At 37.7% G+C, this 16,823-nt stretch overlaps 1 pseudogene; it reads left to right on the plus strand.

The window, feature by feature from the left end:
- The first annotated feature begins 424 nt into the window (after positions 1-424).
- On the plus strand, positions 425-841 carry LOC132513593 (cAMP-regulated phosphoprotein 19-like; annotated as a pseudogene).
- The last annotated feature ends 15,982 nt before the right edge of the window (positions 842-16,823 follow it).

Raw genomic sequence — 16,823 nt, forward strand, 5'->3', positions numbered from 1 at the left:
GAGCCTGTGCTCCGCAACAGGAGAGGCCACAACAGTGAGAGGCCCGCATACCGCAAAAAAAAAAAAAAAAAAAAAGAATGAGAAAGAACTTTATGAACTGACATGGGGTGATTTCCAAGATATATTGTTAAGTGAAGAAAGCAAAGTGCAAAATAATATGCTACCTTTCATGTGTAAAGAAACATGAAAAGATGTATACATTCTTTTTTTTAATATTCTTTAAAAACAATGTATATATACATATAACTGAATCACTTTGCTGTACAGCAGTAATTAACACAACATTGTAAATCAACTATACTTCAATAAAAAAATGACTATCATTTTTTGATGCGTTCAAGCAAAGGAAGGTATTTGGGTCTAAAATATTAGATTCTCAGGATGTCGCAGAGCTGGAGAAGCAGAGTAAGAGGGAGCAAGAAGTATGTCCCCAGAAGTCCCCGAGGCAACCTCCACAGAGAAGCAGAAGGAAATGGAAGATAAAGTAACTAGTCCAGAGAAAGCTGAAGAAGCAAGATTAAAAACAAGGTATCCTCATCTGGGACAAAAGCCCAGAGGTTCAGATTTTTTAAGGAAATGATTGCAGAAAGGGCAAAAAGATTTTGATTCTGGGGATTACAGCATGGCTAAAGCAAAAATGAAGAACAAGCAACTTCCTACTACAGCCCCAAATAAGACAGAGGTCACTGGTGACCACATTCCCACTCCACAGGACCTTCCTCAGCGGAAACCATCTCTTGTTGCTAGCAAGCCGGCTGACTGGTTAAAAGAGCTGAAATGCATGAATCTTCTAATTCCCATTATTTCCTCTTAATATGTTACTTCTCCACTTTTTATTTCCTTTCACTCAGTCATTTGAGAGTGATGGCTTTGCAGGTAGCTGTAGTGTGTGCTGCTATTGTAAGGTAATATACATGTGTAGAGTTTTTGATTAGCTTAGCAGTGCACTAATGAAAAGAACATGTTGGAGCAATGTAAAGTAATCTACTTGCAAAGAATTGTATATATTACCCAACTCCTAGTGTAGGGCTGGTTCCAACAAGTAATAAGCAAGTTTTACAATTTTAATATTTTGGCTTTCTTTAACTAATCTTAATTATAGCTTTGTATGTTACTCTTATCTAAAATAAACTCTATTGTATTGAGTTCTTCTGTATTTTCCTTTTGGATTTTGTGAAGCAGAAGTTTAAGACCACAAGTTAGAAGAAAGGTGACATATTTCAAACACAAAGAGATGGGGCTCCAAAAGATTTGCATCCTGTGCTTGACCTTGATTCGCCTTAAATATGTTTCAGCTTTAACAATAGAATTTTGCTTGGGCAATATTTGCCCATTCTGGTACAACTTATGTGACTCTAGTGCATAACAGCCACTATTGAAGCTAGTATTCTTATTCAGGTCTATAGTGTTAGAATACCTTTTGTTGTTGAATATGTGAATGAAGTGTGCATGTGCATTGACTGTTGAATTCACTTTTGTGCCATTTTTGTAAATACAATAGTTTTGCACAACCTCTCAAAAAATATTAGATTCTCCAGATTCTCTTAATCCATTTGCAAAGAATTTTTATCTGTGAATCAGGGGTCTTAAGAAACTTGGATCCTGAGTCCTGTGGACCTTCTTTATTTCTGATGAATTTGTTTTTGTGAATGATGTTGATTTCATACACAAACTTGCTTGCACCTAGAGCTATGGTAATGTCACTGGACTTGATTATAAATGAGTTTTAAAAGTTTGGATATTTCATTTCATTTTGGGATACATATCTCCGTGGAGAAGTTGTTTTGATGATAAAACTTATGTTGAGTGAAAAGGCTTTTTGGCCAAGTTCCTAGACTGACACCATATTTTTTGTTTGTTTGTGGTCTAGGTCAGTCCTGAAACGAAAATCATCAGTATGTAACAACTGTGTATGTATATGGACATGTATACATATACATAGGTGTGTGTATGTGCTCATTACACATATATGGATATACATGCATATATATGAAAAAAGAAACATGAAAAGATATGCTAGAAACTAATGAGATTGGTTACGTACAAGAGTAGCTGGGAACAAAGTGGAAAGGAGGGGATATGGGAAAAGAGTAGAAGAAATATGGAAGAGTGATCATACTTTTCTAAATATACATTTTTGCATAGTTCTGACTTTTATAACCATGTTAATATTCACATGCTGAAAAATAAATAAAATCAACAAAGATGGGGCATGGCAAGAAAAATGTAATACAAACAGAAACAAATGAACCTAATTTTATTTCAAATGAATAACATAACATAGTAAATAACAAAGTGTGTGTGTGTATGTAGCGAGGAAGTCCAAGCCTTAAGTAACTGAAATACAGTATTTTGACTATATACCTTATGAAGACCCTAGGAAAGAAACTTGGACTCCTGATGATGTATGATTTAGAGCCAGCAACCTCTGAGCTTTATTTCCTGCCTTTGTAACCTCCTGCAGCCTTCTGGTAAAGCTTACCCCCAACCCCGCCCCCGCCATTTCACAAGATCATGCAACCTCTTGCTGCCTCTTTAAAATCTTGCATTGGACAAGAGCCTCTTTTAACTCCTGTGCCAGTGGGACTTTTCTCCTTATGAAAAGCCTGCACACTGCTATTCATTCTCTCTCAGTTCTGGACTTTCTCCCAGAGAGCCATGCACCCTGCCCCTTGCCTTGAGATTTCCTCACCTGTTTGAATAATGCAGTTGTGTTTTTTTCATAGAAAAAGATGACTGTTATGAGTTTCAACATTTGAACCAACATCTGAGCTCCCCCATGACACACTGAAGTTGCTATAACATAAATTAAGAATAAAGATGGAATTGGAAACCAATATTGTACTTTTGTTGATAGGTTTGATTTTCATAGTTGTATGGGTTAGCAATTCTGCAGCTAATATATGTATTCTGAGATTGAGTAAATAAGTTAATATACTGTCCATAATGTTGGAGAAGGGAACAAGAGGGAAGCCTAGGACAAACCTCATGGAGTTAGATTTGAATTAGAGTTATCAGTGTTACTTCATGGTTTTTGAAAGATAGATTGATAGATACAGAAATATGGATGTGTGTATGTGTGTATGTATACATGCATGTATATCCTAGTTTTGTCCACTGAGAGGTAATAGAAGCAAACGATATTCTAGTACCAATGAGCACACCCAGTGCCCAGATCTTGATTTCTAAATATGATTCTACAACAAAGGAATAAGGCTTGCTTAAAGAAATTACTGATTCCAGTTCTAGGGAAGGTAAAATATAAGATGATTCTGTAACATCTCGTGGTATTTGAAAGTAAATAAGTTCTCAAAGAAATCACAGGGAAGATATCAATAAGTTACAGACAGGATGCTTTTACATAACCACAGTAAAATTATCAATCAACGATATATATTTTTTTGAATTTTATTTATTTTTTTATACAGCAGGTTCTTATTAGTTATCTATTTTATACATATTAGTGTATACACGTCAATCCCAATCTCCCAATTCATCTCACCACAACCCCTGACTTTCCCCGCTTTGTGTCCATATGTTTGTTCTCTACATCTGTGTCTCTATTTCTGCCTTGCAAACCGGTTCATCTGTACCATTTTTCTAGATTCCACATATATGAGTTAATATACAATATTTGTTTTTCTCTTTCTGACTTACTTCACCCTGTATGACAGTCTCTAGGTCCATCCACGTCTCTACAAATGACCCAATTTCGTTCCTTTTTATGGCTGAGTAATATTCCATAATCAGTGATATATTATTATCTCAATGCAGACCTTATTTATTTATTTTAAAATTTTATTTATTTTATTTATTTATATTTGGCTGTGTTGGGTCTTCATTGCCACATGCAGGCTTCCTCTAGTTGCGGCGAGCAGTGGCCACTCTTTGTTGAGGTGCACAGGCCTCTCACTGTGGTGGCCCATCTTGTTGTGGAGCACAGGCTCTAGGCACGTGGGCTCAGTAGTTGCAGCATGCAGGCTCAGTAGTTGTGGCTCGCAGGCTCTAGAGCGCAGGCTCAACAGTTGTGGTGCATGGGCTTAGTTGCTCTGTGGCATGTGGGATCTTCCCAGACCAGCACGTGGGATCTTCCCAAACCCGTGTCCCCTGCATTGGCAGGCAGACTCCCAAACACTGCGCCACCAGGGAAGCCCCTGCAGACCTTATTTAAATTTCACTATTTGTCCCAATAAGATGGTACTCTGTAAAACTGTGTAAGAGCATACTGTCTGCAACTTACTCTTTTTTTTTTTAACATCTTCATTGGAGTATAATTTCTTTACAGTGGTGTGTTAATTTCTGCTTTATAACAAATTGAATCAGTTATACATAAACATGTCCCCATGTCTCTTCCCTCTTGCATCTCCCTCCCTCCCACCCTCCCTATCCCACCCTTCTACGTGGTCACAAAGCACCAAGCTGATCTCCCTGTGCTATGTGGCTGCTTCCCACTAGCCATCTATTTTACGTTTGGTAGTGTATATGTGTCCATGCAACTCTCTCACTTTGTCCCAGCTTACCCTTCCCCCTCCCCATATCCTCAAGTCCATTCTCTAATAGGTCTCCATCTTTATTACCATCTTGCCCCTAGGTTCTTCATGACCATTTTTTTCTAGGTTCCACATATACTGGCACATGTATACAATGGAATATTACTCAGCAATAAAAAGGAATGAAACTGGGTTATTTGTAGTGAGGTAGATGGACCTAGAGACTGTCATACAGAGTGAAGTAAGTCAGAAAGAGAAAAACAAATACTGTATGCAACTTACTCTTAAACATTTCAGAGAAAAGTTAGAGACAGAAAATAAAAGTGGTTTAAACATTAACATTTGGGGAATCTGGGTGAATGCTATACCAGAATTATTTAACTAGTTATGGAACTTTTTGTAATATTCAAATTATTTCATAATTTAAAGTTAAAAAAATTTTTCATTCACAGGGTCTTCCCCTAATAGAGTAATTTAACCTATTAATATTTATTGTAATTACTGGTACATTTTTCCATAGTACTACTATCATTTTTATGTTTTTTGTCATTTTTCTTCTTTCATTTCTCTTTTCTTCCTTTTAGCTGGGTTGATGATTTGATTTGTTCTTTTATTTTTCTTCTTGTACTTTCAAAGGTGAATATGCTCTTTCTATGGATCTGGTTAGTTCTCAACATACACATTTATATCCTTTTTTATAAATCAAAGTCTAAATTTCATTAGAATCTATATATTCCCTTGTTTTAGACAATAACCTTTGCAACTTTACAATTTCTTTCCCGTTGTATCTCAAGTTGATATCTCCCAAGATTTTAGTTCTAAGTAATTATAAAAAAATACTTTGACCTTATGTATCTACAGTTATTTAGCCTTAACTACTAACTTTACTGGTTTTGTTGCTTTTTTCTTCTTTATGGAAGCTTTTGGGATTTTTTAAAATCCTTTTTTAAATTCATTGTGGCAAAATGTTACCACAATGCGTTTTATATATGTCTTCTTTGTTTACCTTGCTTAGCACTTATCTTTCCATCTGAAGAATAATACCTTTTATCATTCGGGGGGAATTATCTTCTATTATTGATTTATTAACTTCCTCTTCTCTATACTTTCTGGTCTTTTGGAATTCCCGTTACATGGATGTTGAAATTCTGGACCTAATCTCCATATCTATAATTGCTTTATCAAAATTTCTATTTCTTTTTCATTTTGCATTGTTTTGTGAGAATCTTTTAGTTTGATGTTATAAGCCACATTTTTTTCTCTTCTGCTGTTCCATAATGCTATTACAGAGATCCATTGCATTCTTTGTTTTGATTCTCTTTTATTTATGTAGTTTCCAGGACTTATCATTTTTTTAAACATCTTTACTGGAGTATAATTGCTTTACAATGCTGTGTTAGTTTCTGCTTTATAACAAAGTGAATCAGCTATACATATACATATATATCCTCATATCCCCTTCCTCTTGCATCTCCCTCCCACCCTCCCTATCCCACCCCTCTAGGTGGTCACAAAGCATCGAACTGATCTCCCTGTGCTATGTGGCTGCTTCCCACTAGCTATCTGTTTTACATTTGATAGTGTATATATGTGCATGCCACTCTCTCACTTTGTCCCAGCTTACCCTTCCCCCCTCCCTGTGTCCTCAAGTCCATTTTCTATGTCTGCGTCTTTATTCCTGTCCTGCCCCTAGGTTCTTCAGAACCTTTTTTTTTGTTTGTTTCCATATATATGTGTTAGCATACAGTATTTGTTTTTCTCTTTCTGACTTACTTTACTCTGTATGACAGACTCTAGATCCATCCACCTCACTACAAATAACTCAATTTCCTTTCTTTTTATGGCTGAGTAATATTCCATTGTATATATGTGCCACATCTTCTTTATCCATTCATCAGTCGATGGACCTTAGGTTGCTTCCATGTCCTGGCTATTGTACATAGAGCTGCAATGAACATTGTGGTACATGACTCTTTTTTTTTTTTTTTTTAACATCTTTATTGGAGTATAATTGCTTTACAATGGTATGTTAGCTTCAGCTTCACAACAAAATGAATCAGTTATATACATACATATATTCCCATATCTCTTCCCGCTTGCGTCTCCCTCCCTCCCACCCTCCCTATCCCACCCCTCCAGGCGGTCACAAAGCACCGGGCTGATCTCCCTGTGCTATGCGGCTGCTTCCCACTAGCTATTTACCTTACGTTTGGTAGTGTATATATGTCCATGCCTCTTTATCGCTTTGTCACCGTTTACCCTTCCCCCTCCCCATAACCTCAAGTCCATTCTCTAGTAAGTCTGAGTCTTTATTCCTGTTTCACCCCTAGGTTTTTCATGACATTTTTTTTTTAATTCCATATATATGTGTTAGCATACGGTATTTGTCTCTCTCTTTCTGACTTACTTCACTCTGTATGACAGACTCTAGGTCCATCCACCTCATTACAAATAGCTCAATTTCGTCTCTTTTTATGGCTGAGTAATATTCCATTGTATATATGTGCCACATCTTCTTTAGCCATTCATCCGATGATGGACACTTAGGTTGTTTCCATCTCCGGGCTATTGTAAATAGAGCTGCAATGAACATTTTGGTACATGACTCTTTTTGAATTATGGTTTTCTCAGGGTATAGGCCCAGTAGTGGGATTGTTGGGTCATATGGTAGTTCTATTTTTAGTTTTTTAAGGAACCTCCATACTGTTCTCCATAGTGGCTGTATCAATTTACATTCCCACCAACAGTGCAAGAGGGTTCCCTCTCCTCCACACCCTCTCCAGCATTTATTGTTTGTAGATTTTTTGTTGATGGCCATTCTGACTGGTATGAAGTGATAGCTCCCTGTAGTTTTGATTTGCATTTTTCTAATGATTAGTGATGTTGAGCATCCTTTCATGTGTTTGTTGTTAATCTGTATATCTTCTTTGGAGAAATGTCTGTTTAGGTCTTCTGCCCAGTTTTGGATTGAGTTTTTTGTTTTTTTGCTACTGAGCTGCATGAGCTGCTCGTATATTTTGGAGATTAATCCTTTGTCAGTTGCTTCATTTGCATATATTTTCTCCCATTCTGAGGGTTGTCTTTTGGTCTTGTTTATGGTTTCCTTTGCTGTGCAAAAGCTTTGAAGTTTCATTAGGTCCCATTTGTTTATTTTTGTTTTTATTTCCATTTCTCTAGAAGGTGGGATAAAAAGGATATTGCTGTGATGTATGTCATAGAGTGTTCTGCCTATGTTTTCCTCTAACAGTCTTGTAGTGTCTGGCCTTACATTTAGGTCTTTAATCCATTTTGAGTTTATTTTTGTGTATGGTGTTAAGGAGCGTTCTAATTTCATTCTTTTAAGGGTAGCTGTCCAGTTTTCCCACAACACTTATTGAAGAGGCTGTCTTTTCTGCATTGTATATTCTGGCCTCCTTTATCAAAAATAAGGTGACCATATGTGCGTGGGTTTATCTCTGGGCTTTCTATCCTGTTCCATTGGTCTATATTTATGTTTTTGTACCAGTACCATACTGTCTTGATTACTGTAGCTTTGATTCCTGTAGCCTGATTTGATTCCTGTAGCCTGATTCCTCCAGCTCCATTTTTCTTTCTCGAGATTGTTTTGGCTATTTGGGGTCTTTTGTGTTTCCATACAAATTGTGAAATTTTTTGATCTAGTTCTATGAAAAATGCCACTGGTAGTTTGATAGAGATTGCATTGAATCTGTAGATTGCTTTGGGTAGTAGAGTCATTTTCACAATGTTGATTCTTCCAATCCAAGAACATGGTGTATCTCTCCATCTGTTGGTATCATCTTAAATGTCTTTCATAACGGTCTTATAGTTTTCTGCGTACAGGTCTTTTGTCTCCCTAGGTAGGTTTATTCCTAGGTATTTTATTCTTTTTGTTGCAATGGTAAATGAGAGTGTTTTCCTTTTTTTTTCTCTTTTTTTAACATCTTTATTGGAGTATAATTGCTTTACAATGGTGTGTTAGTTTCTGCTTTATAACAAAGTGAATCAGTTATACATATACATATGTTCCCATATCTCTTCCCTCTTGCATCTCCCTCCCTCCCACCCTCCCTATCTCACTCCTCCAGGTGGTCACAAAGCACCGAGTTGATCTCCCTGTGCTATGGGGCTGCTTCCCACTAGCTATCTACCTTACATTTGGTAGTGTATATATGTCCATGCCTCTCTCTTGCTTTGTCATAGCTCACCCTTCCCCCCCCCATATCCTCAAGTCCGTTCGCTAGTAGGTCTGTGTCTTTATTCCTGTCTTACCCCTAGGTTCTTCATGACATTTTTTTCTTAAATTCCATATATATGTGTTAGCATACGGTATTTGTCTTTCTCTTTCTGATTTACTTCACTCTGTATGACAGACTCTAGGTCTATCCACCTCATTACAAATAGCTCAATTTCGTTTCTTTTTATGGCTGAGTAATATTCCATTGTGTTTTCTTGATTTCACTTTCAGATTTTTCATCATTAGTGTATAGGAATGCAAGAAATTTCTGTGCATTAATTTTGTATCCTGCTACTTTACCAAATTCATTGATTAGCTCTAGTAGTTTTCTGGTAGCATCTTTAGGGTTCTCTATGTATAGTATCATGTCACTGGCAAACAGTGACAGTTTGACTTCTTCTTTTCCAATATGTATTCCTTTTATTTCTTTTTCTCCTCTGATTGCTGTGGCTAGGATTTCCAAAGCTATGTTGAATAATAGTGTTGAGAGTGGACATCCTTGTCTTGTTCCTGATCTTAGAGGAAATGCTTTCAGTTTTTCACCACTGAGAATGATGTTTGCTGTGGATTTGTTTTATATGGCCTTTATTATGTTGAGGTAGGTTCCCTCTATGCCCACTTTCTGGAGAGTTTTTATCATAAATGCGTGTTGAATTTTGTCAAAAGCTTTTTCTGCTTCTATTGAGGTGATCATATGGTTTTTCTTCTTCAATTTGTTAATATGGTGTATCACATTGGTTGATTTGTGTATATTGAAGAATCCTTATATCCCTGGGCTAAATCCCAGTTGATCATGGTGTATGATCCTTTCAATGTGTTGTCAGATTCTGTTTGCTAGTATTTTGTTGTGGATTTTTGCATCTATATTTATCAGTGATATTGGTCTGTAATTTTCTTTTTTTGTAGTATCTTTGTCTGGTTTTGTTATCAGGGTGATGGTGGCCTCATAGAATGCGTTTGGGAGTGTTCCTTCCTCTGCAATATTTTGGAAGAGTTTAAGAAGGACTGGTGTTAGCTCTTCTCTAAATGTTTGATAGAATTCACCTGTGAAGCCATCTGGTCCTGGACTTTTGTTTGTTGGAAGATTTTTAATCACAGTTTCGATTACATTACTTGTGATTGGTTTGTTCATATTTTCTATTTCTTCCTGGTTCAGTCTTGGAAGGTTATACCTTCTAAGAATTTGTCCATTTCTTCCATGTTGTCCATTTTATTTGCTTGTAGTAGTCTCTTAGGATGCTTTGTATTTCTGCGGTGTCTGTTGTAACTTCTCCTTTTTCATTTCTAATTTTACTGATTTGAGTCCTCTCCCTCTTTTTCTTGATGAATCTGGCTAATGGTTTATCAATTTTGTTTATCTTCTCAAAGAACCAGCTTTTAGTTTTATTGATCTTTGCTATTGTTTTCTTTGTTTCTATTTCATTTATTTCTGCTCTGATCTTTATGATTTCTTTCCTTCTGCTAACTTTGGGTTTTATTTGTTCTTCTTTCTCTAGTTCCTTTAGGTGTAAGGTTAGATTGTTTACTTGACATTTTTCTTGTTTCTTGACATAGGCTTGTATAGCTATAAAATTCCCTCTTAGAACTGCTTTTGCTGCATCCTATAGGTTTTGGATCGTCGTGTTTTCATTGTCATTTGTCTCTAGGTATTTTTTGATTTCCTCTTTGATTTCTTCAGTGATCTCTTGCGTTATTTAGTAACGTATTGTTTAGCCTCTGTGTGTTTGTGTTTTTTATGTTTTTTCTGCTTTAATTGATTTCTAATCTCATAGCGTTGTGGTTAGAAAAGGTGCTTGATATGATTTCAGTTTTCTCAAATTTACTGAGGCTTGATTTGTGACCCAAGATGTGATCTATCCTGGAGAATGTTATGTGCACACTTGAGAAGAAAGTGTAATCTGCTGTTTTTGGATGGAATGTCCTATAAATATCAATTCAATCTATCTGGTCTATTGTGTCATTTAAAGCTTCCGTTTCCTTATTTATTTTCATTTTGGATGACCTGTCCTTTTGTGTAAGTGAGGTGTTAAAGTCCCCCACTATTACTGTGTTACTGTCGATTTCTCCTTTTATAGCTGTTAGCAGTTCCCTTATGTGTTGAGGTGCTCCTGTGTTGGGTGCATATATATTTATAACTGTTATATCTTCTTCTTGGATTGATCCCTTGATCATTATGTAGTGTCCTTCCTTGTCTCTTGTAATGTCCTTTATTTTAAAGTCTATTTTATCTGATATGAGTATTGCTACTCTGGCTTTCTTTTGATTTCCATTTGCATGGAATATCTCTCTTCATCCCCTCACTTTCAGTCTGAACGTGTCCCTAGGTCTGAAGTGGGTGTCTTGTAGACAGCATATATATGGGTCTTGTTTTTGTTTCCATTCAGCAAGCCTATGTCTTTTGGTTGGAGCTTTTAATCCATTCATGTTTAGGGTAATTATCAATATGTATGTTCCTATGACAGTTTTCTTAATTGTTTTGGGTTTGTTTTTCTAGGGCCTTTTCTTCTCTTGTGTTTCCCACGTGGAGAAGTTCCTTTAGCATTTGTTGTAGAGCTGGTTTGGTGGTGCTGAATTCTCTTAGCTTTGGCTTGTCTGTAAAGCTTTTGATTTCTCCATCGAATCTGAATGAGATCCTTGCCAGGTAGAGTAATTTGGTTGTAGGTTCTTCCCTTTCATTATTTCAAGTATATCTTGCCAGTCCCTTCTGGCTTGTAGAGTTTCTGCTGAGAAATCAGCTGTTAACCTTATGGGAGTTGTATGTTATTTGTCGTTTTTCCCTTGCTGCTTTCAATAATTTTTCTTTGTCTTTAATTTTTGCCAATTTGATTACTATGTGTCTCGGCGTGTTTCTCCTTGGGTTTATCCTGTATGGGACTCTCTGCGCTTCCTGGACTTGGGTAGCTATTTCCTTTCGCATGTTAGGGAAGTTTTCAACTATAATCTCTTCAAATATTTTCTCGGGTCCTTTCTCTCTCTCTTCTCCTTCTGGGACCCCTATAATGTGAATGTTGTTGCATGTAATGTTGTCCCAGAGGTCTCTTAGGCTCTCTTCATTTCTTTTCATTCTTTTTTCTTTATTCTGTTCCACAGCAGTGAATTCCACCATTCTGTCTTCCAGGTCACTTATCCATTCTTCTGCCTCAGTTATTCTGCTATTGATTCCTTCTAGTGTAGTTTTCATTTCAGTTATTGTATTGTTCATCTCTGTTTGTTTGTTCTTTAATTCTTCTAGTTCTTTGTTAAACATTTCTTGCATCTTCTTGAACTTTGCCTCCATTCTTTTTCTGAGGTCCTGGATCATTTCCACTATCATTATTCTGAATTCTTTTTCTGGGAGGTTGCCTATCTCCACTTCATTTAGTTGTTTTTCTGGGGGTTTATCTTGTTCCTTCATCTGGTACATAGCCCACTGCCTTTACATCTTGTCTATCTTTCTGTGAATGTGGTTTTTGTTCCACAGGCTTCAGGATTGTAGTTCTTGCTTCTGCTGTCTGCCCTCTGGTGGACGAAGCTATCTAAGAGGCTTGTGCAAGTTTCCTGATGGGAGGAACTGGTGGTGGGGAGAGCTGACTGTTTCTCCAGTGGGCAGTGCTCAGTAAAACTTTAATCCGCTTGTCTGCTGATGGGTGAGGCTGGGTTCCCTCCCTGTTGGTTGTTTGGCCTGAGGCAACCCAACACTGGAGCCTACCTGGGCTCTTTGGTGGGGCTAATGGTGGATGCTGAGAGGGCTCACACCAAGGAATATTTCCCAGAACTTCAGCTGCCAGTGTCCTTGTCCCCACAGTGAGCCACAGCCAACCCCTGCCTCTGCAGGAGACCCTCCAACACTAGCAGGTAGGTCTTGTTAAGTCTCCTCTGGGGTCACTGCTCCTTTCCCTGGATCCCGATGTCCACACTACTTTGTGTGTGTCCTCCAAGAGTGGAGTCTCTGTTTCCCCCAGTCCTGTCGGAGTCCTACAATCAAATCCCGCTAGCCTTCAAAGTCTGATTCTCTAGGAATTCCTCCTCCCATTCCCAGGTTGGGAAGCCTGATGTGGGGCTCAGAACCTTCACTCTGGTGGGTGGACTTCTGCGGTATAAGTGTTCCCCAGTTTGTGAGTCATCCACCCAGCAGTTATGGGATTTGATTTTACTGTGATTGCGCCCCTCCTACTGTCTCATTGTGGCTTCTCCTTTGTCTTTGGATGTGGGGTATCTTTTTTGGTGAGTTCCAGTGTCTTTCTGTCGATGATTGTCCAGCAGCTAGTTGTGATTCTGGTGTTCTCACAAGAGGGAGTGAGAGCACGTCCTTCTACTCCGCCATCTTGATTCAGGGCCCTATGATCCTTTTAATGTGCTGTTGGATTCTGTTTGCTAGTGTTTTGTTGAGGATTTTTGCATCTATGTTCATCAGTGATATTGACCTGTAGTTTTCTTTCTTTGTGACATCCTTGTCTGGTTTTGGTATCAGGGTGATGGTGGCCTTATAGAATGAGTTTGGGAGTGTTCCTCCCTCTGCTATATTTTGGAAGAGTTTGAGAAGGGTAGGTGTTAGCTCTTCTCTAAATGTTTGACAGAATTCGCCTGTGAAGCCATCTGGTCCTGGACTTTTGTTTGCTGGAAGAGTTTTAATCACAGTTTCAATTTCAGTGCTTCTGATTTGTCTGTTTATATTTTCTATCTCTCTCTGGTTCAGTCTCCAAAGGTTGTGCTTTTCTAAGAATTTGTCCATTTCTTCCAGGTTGTCCATTTTATTGGCATAGAGTTGCTTGTAGTAATCTCTCACGATCCTTTGTATTTCTGCAGTGTCAGTTGTTACTTCTCGTTTTTCATTTCTAATTCTATTGATTTGAGTCTTCTCCCTTTTTTTCTTGATGAGTCTGGCTAATGGTTTATCAATTTTGTTTACCTTCTCAAAGAACCAGCTTTTAGTATTATTGGTCTTTGCTATCGTTTCCTTCATTTCTTTTTCATCTATTTCTGATCTGATCTTTATGATTTCTTTCCTTCTGCCAACTTTGGGGGTTTTCTGTTCTTCTTACTCTAATTGATTTAAGTGTAAGGTTAGGTTGTTTATTTGAGATGTTTCTTGTTTCTTGAGGTAGGATTGTATTGCTATAAACTTCCCTCTTAGAACTGCTTTTGCTGCATCCCATAGGTTTTGGGCCATCGTTGTTTCATTGTCATTTGGTTCTAGGTACTTTTTATTTCCACTTTGATTTCTTCAGTGATATCTTGGTTACTTAGTAGTGCATTGTTTACCCTCTTTGTGTTTGTATTTTTTACAATTTTTTCCTGTAACTGATATCTACTCATATAGCATTGAGGTCGGAAAAGATACTTGATACGATTTCAGTTTTATTAAATTTTCCAAGGCTTGATTTGTGACCCAAGATATGACCTATCCTGGAGAATGTTCCATGTGCACTTGAGAAGAAAGTGTATTCTCTTGTTTTTGGATGGAATGTCCTATAAATATCAATTAAATCCATCTTGTTTAATGTATCATTTAAAGCTTGTGTTTCCTTATTTATTTTCATTTTGGATGATATGTCCATTGGTGAAAATGGGGTGTTAAAGTCCCGTACTCTGATTGTGTTACTGTCAATTTCCCCTTTTATGGCTGTTAGCATTTGCCTTATATATTGAGGTGCTCCTATGTTGGGTGCATAAATATTTACAATTGTTATATCTTCTTCTTGGATTGATCCCTTGATTATTATGTAGTGTCCTTCTTTGTCTCTTCTAATAGTCTTTATTTTAAAGTCTATTTTGTCTGATATGAGAATTGCTACACCAGCTTTCTTTTGATTCCTGTTTTCATGGAATATCTTTTTCCATCCCCTCACTTTCAGTCTGTATGTGTCCCTAGTTCTGAAGTGGGTCTCTTGTAGACAGCATGTATACGTGTCTTGTTTTTATATCCATTCAGTCAGTCTGCGTCTTTTGGTTGGAGCATTTAATCCATTTACATTTAAGATAGTTATTGATATGTATGTTCCTATGACCATTTTCTTAATTGTTTTGGGTTTGTTATTGTAGGTCTTTTCCTTCTCTTGTGTTTGCTTCCTAGTGAAGTTCCTTTAGCATTTGTTGTAAAGCTGGTTTGGTGGTGCTGAATTCTCTTAGCTTTTGCTTGTCTGTAAAGGTTTTAATTTCTCTGTCAAATCTGAATGAGATCCTTGCTGGGTAGAGTGATCTTGGTTGTAGGTTTCTCCCTTTCATCACTTTAAACATGTCCTGCCACTCCCTTCTGGCTTGAAGAGTTTCTGCTGAAAGATCAGCTGTTAACCTTATGGGTATTCCCTTGTATGTTATTTGTTGTTTTGCCCTTGCTGCTTTTTATATTTTTTCTTTGTATTTAAATTTTGATAATTTGATTAATGTGTGTCTTGGCGTGTTTCTCCTTGGATTTATCCTGTATGGGACTCGCTGCACTTCCTGAACTTGATTGACTATTTTGTTTCCCATATTAGAACAGTTTTCAACTATAATGTCTTCAAATATTTTCTCAGCCCCTTTCTTTTTCTCTTCTTCTTCTGGGATCCCTATAATTCGAATGTTGGTGCGTTTAGTGTTGTCCCAGAGGTCTCTGAGACTGTCCTCAATTCTTTTCATTTTTCATTATCCTGCTCTGTGGTAGTTATTTCCACTATTTTATCTTCCAGGTCACTTATCCCTCCTTCTGCCTCAGTTATTCTGCTATTGATTCCTTCTAGAGAATTTTTAATTTCATTTATTGTGTTGTTCATCATTGTTTGTTTGCTCTTTAGTTCTTCTATGTCCTTGTTAAACGTTTCTTGTATTTTCTCCATTCTGTTTCCAAGATTTTGGATCATCTTTACTATCATTATTCTGAATTCTTTTTCAGGTAGACTGCCTATTTCCTCTTCATTTGTTTGGTCTGGTGGGTTTTTACCTTGCTTCTTCATCTGCTGAGTATTTCTCTGTCCTCTCATTTTAGTTAACTTACTGTGTTTGGGGTCTCCTTTTTGCAGGCTGCAGGTTCGTAGTTCCTGTTGTTTTTGGTGTCTGTCCCCAGTGGCTAATGTTGGTTCAGTGGGTTGTGTAGGCTTCCTGGTGGAGGGGACTGGTGCCTGTGTTCTGTTGGATGAGGCTGGATCTTGTCTTTCTGGTGGGCAGGACCGTGTCTGGTGGTGTGCTTTGGGGTGTCTATGAGCTTATTATGATTTTAGGCAGCCTCTATGCTAATGAGTGTGGTTGTGTTCCTGTGTTGCTAGTTGTTTGGCATAGGGTGTCCAGCACTGTAGCTTGCTGGTCATTGAGTGGAGCTGGGTCTTAGCGTTGAGATGGAGATCTCTGGGAGAGCTTTCATCGTTTGATATTATGTGGAGCTGGGACGTCTCTGGTGGACCAATGTCCTGAACTCGGCTCTCCCACCTCAGAGGCACAGGCCTGACACCCGGCCGTAGCACCAAGACCCTGTCAGCCACACGGCAGGTTTGTTTTGCCCAATATGCAGCAAGCCAAAATGGTGAGACACCCAGGTTTGCAGCAAAGTGAGGAGACGGGAGAGCAGGTCTCAAATCTGCTCCAAAAAGGCAAGGGGCTTGGGTGTTTATGGGATAAAGAATAAAGAAGCAGGGCTGTCTGAGGCACAGGTTAACAGGAAAGGTGATTAGAAAAAGCTGCCATTGGTTTTGTTTTATGTCAGCATTTTCTTTGTTTATGGGTCTGATAACTTCTCCTATTCTTCTGAGAACATTACTTATAGTTACTTTAAAATATTTTTTCATTTTCCATTATTTATTGTTTCTTCCGATTATAGTTTTTCTGTTTATTAATTTTGGTTTCCTACATGATAACTGTTATTTAAATATTACTTGGTGTTTCTTGCTTGTGTGCTTATCTTTGTTTTTGAGATTCCTTACTAGCCTCTCTATAGATGTTGTTTTTATAAAGTAAATCCTGCCTCTGATATTGTGGGGAAGAATCATAACATGCTCTAGATGGAGTGTACCAGTAGTTTACCTTCTAGGTGTAGTAGCTAAGTAGTATTTACACTTATTCTGAGCAAAAGACAGCAGCAAAATTTGTACACAGACTAAAGCGTTATATAGGAACTAATCCCAGAGGCACAGTTATCCAAAATGCTCTGA

The sequence above is a fragment of the Lagenorhynchus albirostris genome, chromosome X, assembly GCF_949774975.1.
Source record: "Lagenorhynchus albirostris chromosome X, mLagAlb1.1, whole genome shotgun sequence".
Lineage (NCBI taxonomy): Eukaryota > Metazoa > Chordata > Mammalia > Artiodactyla > Delphinidae > Lagenorhynchus > Lagenorhynchus albirostris.